Source organism: Rutilus rutilus, assembly GCF_951802725.1.
Source record: "Rutilus rutilus genome assembly, chromosome: 24".
NCBI lineage: Eukaryota > Metazoa > Chordata > Actinopteri > Cypriniformes > Leuciscidae > Rutilus > Rutilus rutilus.
This window is the reverse complement of record NC_140228.1, coordinates 25237674-25249276: the sequence shown is the minus strand read 5'-3', so window position 1 is coordinate 25249276 and position 11603 is coordinate 25237674.

Sequence of the window (11603 nt, the reverse complement as noted above, 5' to 3'; positions counted from 1 at the left end):
AAGAGGCTACAATTTGCACGAGCTCACCAAAATTGGACAGTTGAAGACTGGAAAAATGTTGCCTGGTCTGATGAGTCTCGATTTCTGTTGAGACATTCAGATGGTAGAGTCAGATTTTGGCGTAAACAGAATGAGAACATGGATCCATCATGCCTTGTTACCACTGTGCAGGCTGGTGGTGGTGGTGTAATGGTGTGGGGGATGTTTTCTTGGCACACTTTAGGCCCCTTAGTGCCAATTGGGCATCGTTTAAATGCCACGGCCTACCTGAGCATTGTTTCTGACCATGTCCATCCCTTTATGACCACCATGTACCCATCCTCTGATGGCTACTTCCAGCAGGATAATGCACCATGTCACAAAGCTCGAATCATTTCAAATTGGTTTCTTGAACATGACAATGAGTTCACTGTACTAAAATGGCCCCCACAGTCACCAGATCTCAACCCAATAGAGCATCTTTGGGATGTGGTGGAACGGGAGCTTAGTGCCCTGGATGTGCATCCCACAAATCTCCATCAACTGCAAGATGCTATCCTATCAATATGGGCCAACATTTCTAAAGAATGCTTTCAGCACCTTGTTGAATCAATGCCACATAGAATTAAGGCAGTTCTGAAAGCAAAATGGGGTCAAACACAGTATTAGTATGGTGTTCCTAATAATCCTTTAGGTGAGTGTATATCAGAACGCATTTTCAATGACCACACACTGTGCACCCCCCCCTCAAGTGTGTGTGAGTGTGTATGTGTGAGTGTGTATATGCATGTGAGTGCAAAAGTGAGTTTTGTTTCTACCCCTGCCATTCCTGCACAAGGTTGCAATTCTTAAATGTGATCTAACAAAGGTAAAGGGAAAATATTAACCATATAAGCTGTTTATATTGCTTGTAATTGGGATGAAGTAAACATCTGTTGAGTATTTTAACATAAATTGTTTGATTATGTTGAACTAAAACCCAAAAATGCAGCAGGTCCACCAGACCCACAAACACTGGCAGAATAACAAAAATATGAACACCACACAAGGGTTAAGCGCCATTTAAGCAAAAAGCCATTTGTAGCCGTGGTTTACAGTGATTATATTGCTGTATAGAGCAGGCAAGGTTTCATAAAAGAAAGAAAACATCAACAAAAACAACTAAACAAGACACACCTGTGTAGCAAATTAGCTCTAAAGAAATATTAATAATCAATCATAGCTTGTTATAACACTCAGTGTTAATTGTTTATTCATTCTAAGAAACGTTCATTTCCGAGGGAGGGAAATGTCTTTCTTACTGTACAGTACTACTAAGAGCCTGTAGTCAAAATCTAAATCGTAAAATAAACTTTGTTGCAAGCAGAGGATCAGAACCAAATACGTATTGTGCACAAGTTGTATAAACTAAATCACAAACATAACTAAACTAAACCCGTATACATACATGCATAGGTAAAATGGTGAGTGACAGAATGAAACCGGAAGCAGGAAATGGAAAAGATCCATTTAACTATGAAAAGAATCATCAGCTTATCATTTTCAGAGCACCTCATTAAATGTATACTTGCATGGCCTTTGCTGTGAAACATTTCGTGAAGTTCCTGAAGAAGGATTGTGATGGTCCCATGAGGAAGAATTGGAGATGAACTTGCGTGGTTGGTTTGACTCTGTTCCCATGGCTGGAGTGCAGATTCTGGCCTGCCGGCCCTGGGCCGGAGAGGACACGCAGAGCAAACAGGAGAAGGGAGGAAGTCGCAAGAGTTGATGGTTGGAGTTGCGATGGACTTCTTCTGCACTGAATGAAGACATTGTGCCACACTCCTGATGTGGTCCTTTGATTCTGTTCTGGTTGAGAGAGTCCTCTCTCTCCTGAATGAGCACATGGCTGGTTGTGGGCCAAGACCTGCTGCCCTGGGGCCTAGTGTGGCCACGCAGGACAGCTATGCGAATGTACCGACAAGGCCATGAGAGGGAAGAGCTTGTGTAGAGGCCATTTAAAGCCTGAGAAAGGTCCCACCTCTCAGGGTTGGCTCACCAATAAGAAAGGGGGAATTTCCAAGCGGGAAATTCCTCTGTTGGGATGATTTATGGCTCTCTCTCAAGTGTGGTTAGACATAGGCCTTGCTGTTTGTGTTCATTTATACTCAGATAGATATAACAAACACACACTGCATTCTATGAGAAGGTGATGTACACTAAAGTGTGAGTCATTAAATGATTAATTAGATAGGAGACACGATACAGGTGGGGTTACATTGACCATTGGTTCATAAAATCATCATAAAATACATAGTATCAAAGACATAATAGTATTAAAAGACACTACACAATTAGATAGATTAGATAGGAGACACGATACAGGTGGGGTTACATTGACCGCTGGTTCATAAAATCATCATAAAATACATAGTATCAAAGACATAATAGTATTAAAAGACACTACGCAAGACAGTAAATCATTCACACAGTGTCCTGGGGTGCATGTTCATTTACAGATCAGTTCGTCCATAAATTAATGCAGGAAAGTCTGTTTTTTCACAGCAATAAAGATATCTTATCTGATTGTCGCCCTGGCGACTGAAACCTTTCCTGCTCTCTTGTCTCTTTCGGGGGGATGTTTCATTCCTAAAAGTGGGATTTGAAGCTTATTTGTTAAATGTAACAAATAGTTATGTGTCTCAGTCGTTACACCTGAAAGAAATCAAGATAATGAACAAATGAGAAAACAGAACTGAGAAACACATGACTAAACAGAACATGACACATTAGGCTTGTTCGACTTCATGAGGCGCTGCGCAGACTGACTGTGACTGTGATGAATGCCATCAAAGTACCGCGAGAGCGATTCGAATGCAGACGGCTGACACATTCTGCGCAGCTTCTGAAGAGCGGCTGCACGAGCTCTGATGACGACACAGCTGTTTCACGATTGGCCGGATTCACCGCATGACAACGATCACGTGTGTTTCGTGTTTATTTTAAAACCTTCAGATCCACTAATGCTCACAAATCTATATTTTTATAACAGTAAAAGCTCTTTTCATGTAGTCGTGATGTTATATTGTGTTATGTTTATCAAAATAAACAATTTTAATAAAACGTAGACCCCACTTCTTTGGTATTTAAATAGTATATGCTTATGTTGAACTTTTTTGTACTTTTCTTGTACAAACAGATGCTGTATTAAGCAGTAGGCCTACATAAATGATTGAATGAAAATGTCTTAGAAACATCTGTGTATTTGACAAATATTACATTTATTTCACTTCAGCTATGATAAAATATGCAAACGCAACAGGAGCGTCACTACGTGAAGCAGAAAGTGTCCGACTTCACATCTCCGTTTTCAGCTTCTCCCAGACTGCACGCGGCAACTCTCGCCAATCGGTTACATCCAGCCACAGTCAATGTCCAACACACCTATTAGATAAGGGAAGCACATTACATGATCACATGAGGGCAAGGAAAACACATGACAAAACCAGGAACCTTCACCAAGAAAATTACAAAATAAAAGACATGACAACATAAACATGATTCAAAACCCAAAACCAAACTTGACAGTATGATTCATTTATTAACAAATAATTATCCTTCCACCAAGCAATGTAGTTCTTCAGCAATGTTTAGCAGAATGTTTGCCAAGACAACACATATGCAGTGGTGCATTAATACTGATGTAATGAGGTCATAGGTCTGTGTTTAAAGAGTATTGCAAATGCCTGTGATCACGACACATGTTATCTTTTACATTTTTAGTGCCAATAGGTCAACATTTGCTAAATCAACTGTATATTTCTTCCTGGGCAAGAAGCCTTTTTAGTCAAGAGTTTAAAGTGTGTGCCTAGAGAAACTGACTTTCAGAAATAAACCTACTCTTAGGAATTCTCACTGGAGTAAAAAGTGTGTCAACTAGCCCCGGCCTCCCCTATTTATCTTCCATTTCTTTCTTGGATCTCCTGTGCACAGCACCTTGTGCATAGAACTTTTCACTGCCATCTGAATAAAAATTATATTTGACAGTGTCAAGTTTTTTAGTTTTACATACTCATACCCTTTAAGAAAATACACAGGTAGTTGTACCTTTGTTGAAGGAAAATTATTCTGAATCATGTAAGGGAAGTTATTTTTATTCAAGTAAATTATGAATGTTCTACATGGATTTAGTGTTTACTATGGCTGCACGCTTAATCATTGAAGGATCGCGATCTCAATTCAAACATCCACTCAATCGTATTTCTAAATGAGAATAATTTGGCTGTTTAACAAGTACGATCACAGCGAATATTTAAATCTGCACTTGTGCTACTCCTGACCTAGAGAGAGTTGTAATTCAGGGAAGAAGAAGGCGGGAACCAGCGAACCTTTAACACTTTAATCCAAAATAAACACAAAACAAAAGTAAAAGACTGCCACACACACATAAACAAAACATAACGTAAAATAGTCCAGGCCTGGTCCTCTCTCGTCCTTCACTGTCGTCGTTCCTCCTTTTATGCTTCCGTATGGCTCCTGGCCTCGTCCTGCTTGCCACAGTAGTGATGAAAAAGCTTCACAAACAGTCTTTTTAACCACAGAGTATTGTTATTTCTGCATTACTAACATTCAAATTATCACAGAAGTACTAGTTAACAGTACTAGTTAACTGTTTAAGGTAGGGATCAAAATAGAGTAAAACACTTTGTGAAAGTAATGACGCGTCAAATAAAGATTGCATCAATCACATCATTACAACAGAAGGTGGCGACAAGTGACTGTTAAAAATGTATTTGTCACTGAATCGTTCATTCAAGAGATTTGTTTAACAACACTGATTCATCCAGCAATGAAACACGTGAAGTCTTCATGAGCGAGTCATTGAATCATTCATTCAAATTAATTTGATTTTTTATTTAATTTAAACAGACTGCAGCAATTCACATTTGTCAGAACGTCTAGTGAATTACACATTGCTTTGTTTAGTTGTCTATTCATAATCATGGGACATTCATGATATCTATTTTAAGAAAAATGTGATTCTCAATTTCTCCAGACTCGTCTGCTCGGTGAGACTGTCTCACTCCAGCCCTGGTGCTTTAGATTCTGATGTAAGAGTCCAGATGAAGTCTAAGCAGGTTTAAATATGAAAAGCTACATCTGCATTAGAGCTCTGCTGTTAACTGACAGGCCCTCAGCGTTTCTGTGCTGATTATTATAAAAGAGAAAATGAGTGTGAGCTGCACCATGTTCTATTCTCAGCACCTGCTGCCACACAGCACCCCTCACTCATTTTGAGAGGAAGTGACACGTGGCAGGAGACCAGAATCTGCATATTCTCAAACCCAGCATCAACCTCCTGTTTTTTTTGTGTTTTTTTTTTTCATTTTAACTGGTGTTAAAGACATGTATAACTATTTTATTTTCTCACTTCCATTGAATTCTGTGCTCCTAAATGGTAAATGCTAACCTAAATGCTGTGCTCTACATTTATTCACAGCTATAGTAAGTACAGGAACTTTGTTGATTCAAGTGCATGTGCACTAATTGCATGATGTATTAAAGTTAAAAGTTTATATTATATACAATTAGCTGAACTTTAGAGTGCATTTTAACCAACTCAAGTAGGACTCATACACATTTATGTGTAATTTCATAATTAATTCTAAATAATTACTTAAAATGTTCTGCCGTACTGTATGTACAGACAAGCATTTACGGAAAACGAATTTAAATGTTATTGAAACTTGTATATCACATTTAAATATAGGTGTAATTACACATTTGTAATGATGAAGTTGCAATTTATTATATTCAAAATATGACATTAAATTAAAATACTAAATGTGTTATTGGATGACGCACTAAAAGTATCATTATAACATTATACTTTAAGTGTACTTTAAAGCATGATTATAAAAATATTTATTTTAAGTATACATATTTTAGTTACTTAAGTGCACATTTAAAAGTAAATGTACTTGAATTATTTAAAATGTTCTTCAACTACATAGATTTAAGTGACCTTTTATTTCATTATTTTATATAATCTGCAAATACAGTTTATTTCAAATATAGTTTTGAGATTTGTAGTACACTACTAGTGCACATTCATTACAATTAAACACACTTCTATTTCACAAGGGTGTATGAAGGAAATGAATGTAATGTAAAATTATGGTAAATATCCAATATAACAATATAACAGTTACCAATATTTGGTAACACTTTACAATAAGGTTTCATTTGTTAACATTAGTTAACTACATTAGTTGATATGAACTATAATAAGCAATATATTCTTTCAGCGTTTATTAACCTTTGTTAAAGTAAGTTAATAAAAATGTTCATGTTCATGTTGTCACATTCACCACCTTCTTCATCGTCTGTGTCTTCACTACACTTCCCAGAATCCTCTGTCATCATCACCCTCATCATCATCATCACCGTCACCTGTTGTCTTTGTCATTATCTGTGTATTTAAGTTCCCCTCTCACTCCTTTTCATTGCTGGTTATTGTTTGAGCACACGCTCACTGTTTCGTGTTTTTCTTTATTATTAATAAACCTTTGCTATTTTGTATCTTCGCCTGACCTTTGTCTTCTTCAACCCGCTGACGTTACAGAATAACCAGCCACAAATATGGAGGAACGCATCCAGTTTATCAACCTGGCTCAAGGGAACCACGATATCCTGGACTTCTCCAGAAAGTTTTTTCATCTCGCCCTCAGCAGTTCCCTGGAGGATGAAACCCTCAGCACCCTGTTCCGGATCGGGATCACATTCCATCTTCCCCTCGACCTCCCAGACACCACCGGACTATCTTGGAGAGAGACCGGAACGCCACCGTCTCCAGCCATCTTCATCACGCCATCCATCCTCATCCATAGTCCAGCCGAGCCTGCACTTCACGCCAGTCCAGCCGAGCCTGCACTTAAAGCCAGTCCAGCCGAGCCCGCACTTCACGCCAGATCTGCCGAGCCCAAGGCAGTATGCGCCATGCCCGCCGCCCCTGAGACTGTGAGCGTCATGCCCGCCGCGCCTGTGACAGTGAGCGTCATGCCCGCCGAGCTAGAGACTGACAGCGTCATGCCCGCAGAGCTTTTGTTTTCTTTTATCCCGCCGAGCTTGAAGCCCTCTTCGCCGCTGGTTCCGTCCAGCTCAAAGCCCTCTTCGCCGCTGGTTCTGCCCAGCTCAAAGCCCTCTTCATCGCTGGTCCTGTCCAGCTCAGAGCCCTTTTCGCCGCTGGTTCCGTCCAGCTCAGAGCCCTCTTCGCCGCTGGTTCCGTCCAGCTCAAAGCCTTCACCGCTGGTCCCGTCCAGCACAGAGCCTTCACCACTGGTCCCGTCCAGCCCAGAGCCCTCACCGCTGGTCCCGTCCAGCCCAGAGCCTTCACCGCTGGTCCCGTCCAGCCCAGAATCCAGTCCAGAGCCTTCACCGCTGGTCCCGTCCAGTACAGAGCCCTCTCCCCTCGTCCCATCTGCCCAGCCAGAGACTGTTCATGTCCTGTCTGCCCAGCCAGAGACTGTTCATGTCCCGGTCCCAGTTCCTGTCCCAGAGCCTGTTCCAGAGCCTGTCCCAGAGGCTTGTCTTGTCGCCGTCACTCTCCCCAAGAATGGGGGGGGGGGGGGGGGGGCACATGTCCTCGCCGTGTCCACCCAAGGGCCCACGGCCACCAGAAAAGTCCTCTCCGCCGTGGCCGCCCGAAGGGTCCTCACCGCCATGGCCGCCCGAAGGGTCTTCTCCGCCATGGCCACCTGTTCAGCCTGCTTCGCTGTGGCCACCTCCTCAGCCTGCTTCGCCATGGCCACCTCCTCAGCCTGCTTCGCCATGGCCACCTCCTCGTCCTGCGCCGCCGGGGTCGGCGATACCATCCTGGAGTCTCCTGTCTGTCATCTCCCTGTCCACCCTCTGGTCACAGACTCCAGGATGCCCACCCCCCCTCCCGTGTTCTGCCTTCTACGGCGCGGTTCGCGCCTAGCGGGAGGGGGGAGTAATGTCACATTCACCGTCTTCTTCATCGTCTGTGTCTTCACTTCACTTCCCAGAATCCTCTGTCATCATCGCCTGCACCTGCTCCTCATCACCCTCATCATCATCATCACCGTCACCTGTTGTCTTTGTCATTATCTGTGTATTTAAGTTCCCCTCTCACTCCTTTTCATTGCTGGTTATTGTTTGAGCACACGCTCACTGTTTCGTGTTTTTCTTTATTATTAATAAACCTTTGCTATTTTGTATCTTCGCCTGACCTTCGTCTTCGATCCGTGGACGTTACACATGTTATTTCACTGTGCATTAAAGCAACAACATGGAACTTTTACTCTGCGGTCGCCCTACAGGTTGGAAGCGGAATTGTCCATTACCGCTGTCGTAAAATGATTTACGGTTACTGTCAACGCATTCTCATCCCCAAATCGTCACTTTCAAACATTCTTCAATATCCGACGCACAAAGCACCCTTAGCGTCAATATGAGACGCTTCGGTTATGGGTAGGTTTAGGTCTGTGGTAGGGTTATGAGTCTCATATGGACGCTAAAGGGTGCTTTGTGCGTCAGATATTGAAGAAATTTTGAAAGCGTCAGTATATGACGACTTGGGATGAGAACGGGCTGTTACTGTATATGAAGCATGCAGGTTTTTTTCATATGGGCAATGATAATATTATTAATCTTCCTCCTTTCATAATTTATACATGTTTAGTAGACTAAACATTTTAACTCAAACATTTGCGATTTGCATGTCAATTGCAATGCTCAAATCTGAACGAGAATGATAGCGATAGCATCCTAACCATCTAAAACTAGCATGTTAGTGTTTACTAGCTACCAGATTGATAATTCACTCATCTACTAACGTTAGCTGATTCATGAAGATAAATGGAGGACCAGATAGTTTCCGTAACGTAGCCAGGCAGACAACAGATTAGAAAAACTAAAGATAGTATGCAAGCAATTTACTTACTAGTTCAACAGCATGACGGCCAAGTCAGCATCGGTCTGACTATAAGCTCACGCCAGCGAGCAAACGCTCGACCAATATTAATCCTCGTCCTGCCTTTCAGTTTATCACTCTCCCTTTTCCTCTTCCGACTCTACTCCGACAAAACCTTGGACTTCTTACGTTTCGCTGCTGCTTCAGCCATGACGAAAACAGACGCACGAAAACACACGCGCTGGTTGGCCTGTCACGGCCGAATTTGAGGAAGTGGTGGGCGAAGTGACGTATGCCGTAAAGCAGTCGAATTTTGTAGTTCTTTTTGAGCTCTGGTTACTACCCGCACCCCGAAGTTACATAGTGCCAGTAAAAGCGATACAGACCCCGTCAGGCTCTGGCAGACGTCTCATTCAACCTATTGTAAGTCGATGTACCATCACAAGGGTCTTGGAAATATATTATGAAGGTTGAAAAACTACATGTTGTTACTTTAACTCATAAACTAATAGGCCTTTTGACCTTTAAAAAAAGGTAGTGGTAATTGTTGAGATTAACATTAATAATAGCCTACTAAATGCTGTAAAAGTTTTTTTTTTTTTTTCATTGTTAGTTAACAAATGAAACCTTATTGTAAAGTGTTACCGACTATTTTTATTACCAATTAATCTGTAATTTTATCAAATTATGCTAAAAGTGTGAAAATAGTATTATATTGTGTGTGTTTAAGAAACATTAGCAAGCACATTAGCATCACAAAGGCAAGACAAAGGAGTCAACTATTTGATTCCAAAAATATCATGGATGACAAATAAAAAAAAATACACTTGTGTCTGTCCACTGTTGGACATTGTCAGTGGACAAAGGAAATAAACAGTGATAGTTTGAAAAACTGTTTATTATTTTGTTCCCTCGATTTTATGTTTGTTCATTTCCATCTCCCCGGTACTGACAGAGATTGACAAGATATGCCTGTCAAAAAGAGGAAACAGTGTTGTGATGCCTTTAAAAGCTAAGGCACCTTGCTGAGATTTTGAGATGTCCTGGGGTAGCTTCACTCTTTCACTCCCTAACGCCCTGCAGAGCTCCAAATGGGAAAAGGAATCCATGGCAATATTTGCTGCTGTGTCTGAAAATATCAGCTACTGAAAAACATGGAACTTTTGGAATGAAAAATGAAAAATGTTTCTCTGCTTCTGTCTCCTGTGGACAGGCTTCAACAATACGTCAGTGAATCAATACATATTTTCTGTACTTCAGGTAAGGTTTGAAAGGCAGGCAAGGTGAGAGACAGGCCATTCAGTGTAGGGAAAAGGAACAACACAATCATTTCAGAATTAGCAGTGTTTGCTAAAGAAAGCATTATTATTATTTTTATTTTTATTATTATTATCATTGGTTGTACTTAGTGTTAGTGGTTTGTTCAACTGGCACAAACTGTGACATCCTGTAAGGTTTATGCTAAAGAGATTAATAATATTACAAATCATATGACTTGTAGAGGAGAGTGATATGTAATTTCAGAATTACTTCTATTGTCATTGAAATATGACTAAAGTGTAAGTACATGTAGTTAATTAATATTACACAGTACTTATTTGAGTAAGTACAATCTAACTACGTCACATTAAAATAAATTATTAACATTTTAATTTGGCATTATCTAAAAGTGTTTTAAGAAACATTCATGAAAGTGTGCTCTCTTTAAGTGCACATTTGATTCAATTAAGTACACTTTTTTTAATATATAATACTCAATACTCAAGGGGCAATACTCACTTACGCAAATATGGTCACACTGAGGACAGTTTGCAAGAGATTTGTGCGCTAGAGCATGCAAGCCCAGATAGCATCCGTAATACTCGTTCTTTTCAGTTAATGACTCACTAAATAGTGATCCACGACATCAAGTCATTTTTCTTCATTCTCATCTTACTCAAAAAAGACAAGTCATCCTTAATTAAATGAAATGTCAAGTGAGGTCAGACGCCTACTAAAGGATGTTTTTTTTTCTTTTTTTTTTTTTTTTCAGATTCCATTGAGAAGGATGATAATACTTCATTTAAAGTGATGGAAGGTAAAAGCTATAAGGACATGATTTTAGTAGCCAAGTGAGACGTGTGCATGCTCAATTTATATCTCAGTGCCATAAACGCTTTGAGATGTTTAATTGGGCTGCCACACAGCAGTGGGAAGGGCAGGTTTTGAAATTCCACAGCGATATTCACGTGCATGTGTGTGTGTGTGTGTGTGTGTGTGTGTGTGTGTGTGTGTGTGTGTGTGTGTGTCTATAGTGGGCGCCAAGCTGAGATGTCTCATTAGGCATGTAAATTACTTTCTGGAGTTGTCTCTGTGTTTCTCTTTTTTAAAACTTGCTTATCGCCTCTCGCACACATCAGGATGTATGTGATTGATTGCTTCAGCCTGGATTTCAAGGACTCTTGTTGCAGGTGTGAGAACTGGTGCGACTAGCTGACCCTAACGGCCATTGATTAATGCTGCCTGACTGAGATTTATACCTGCGCATGAAAAGAACAGAGATGAGTGTGTGAATTGTACACACTGATAGTGCAATTTATTTGCACATGCTGTCTGCATGTTTTAGCACCTTATTCATTAAAGGGACAGTTCAACCAAAAATGAAAATTCTGTCATCAATTACTCACTCTCATGTCGTTCCAAACCCATAAGTCTTTTGTTCGTCTTTGAA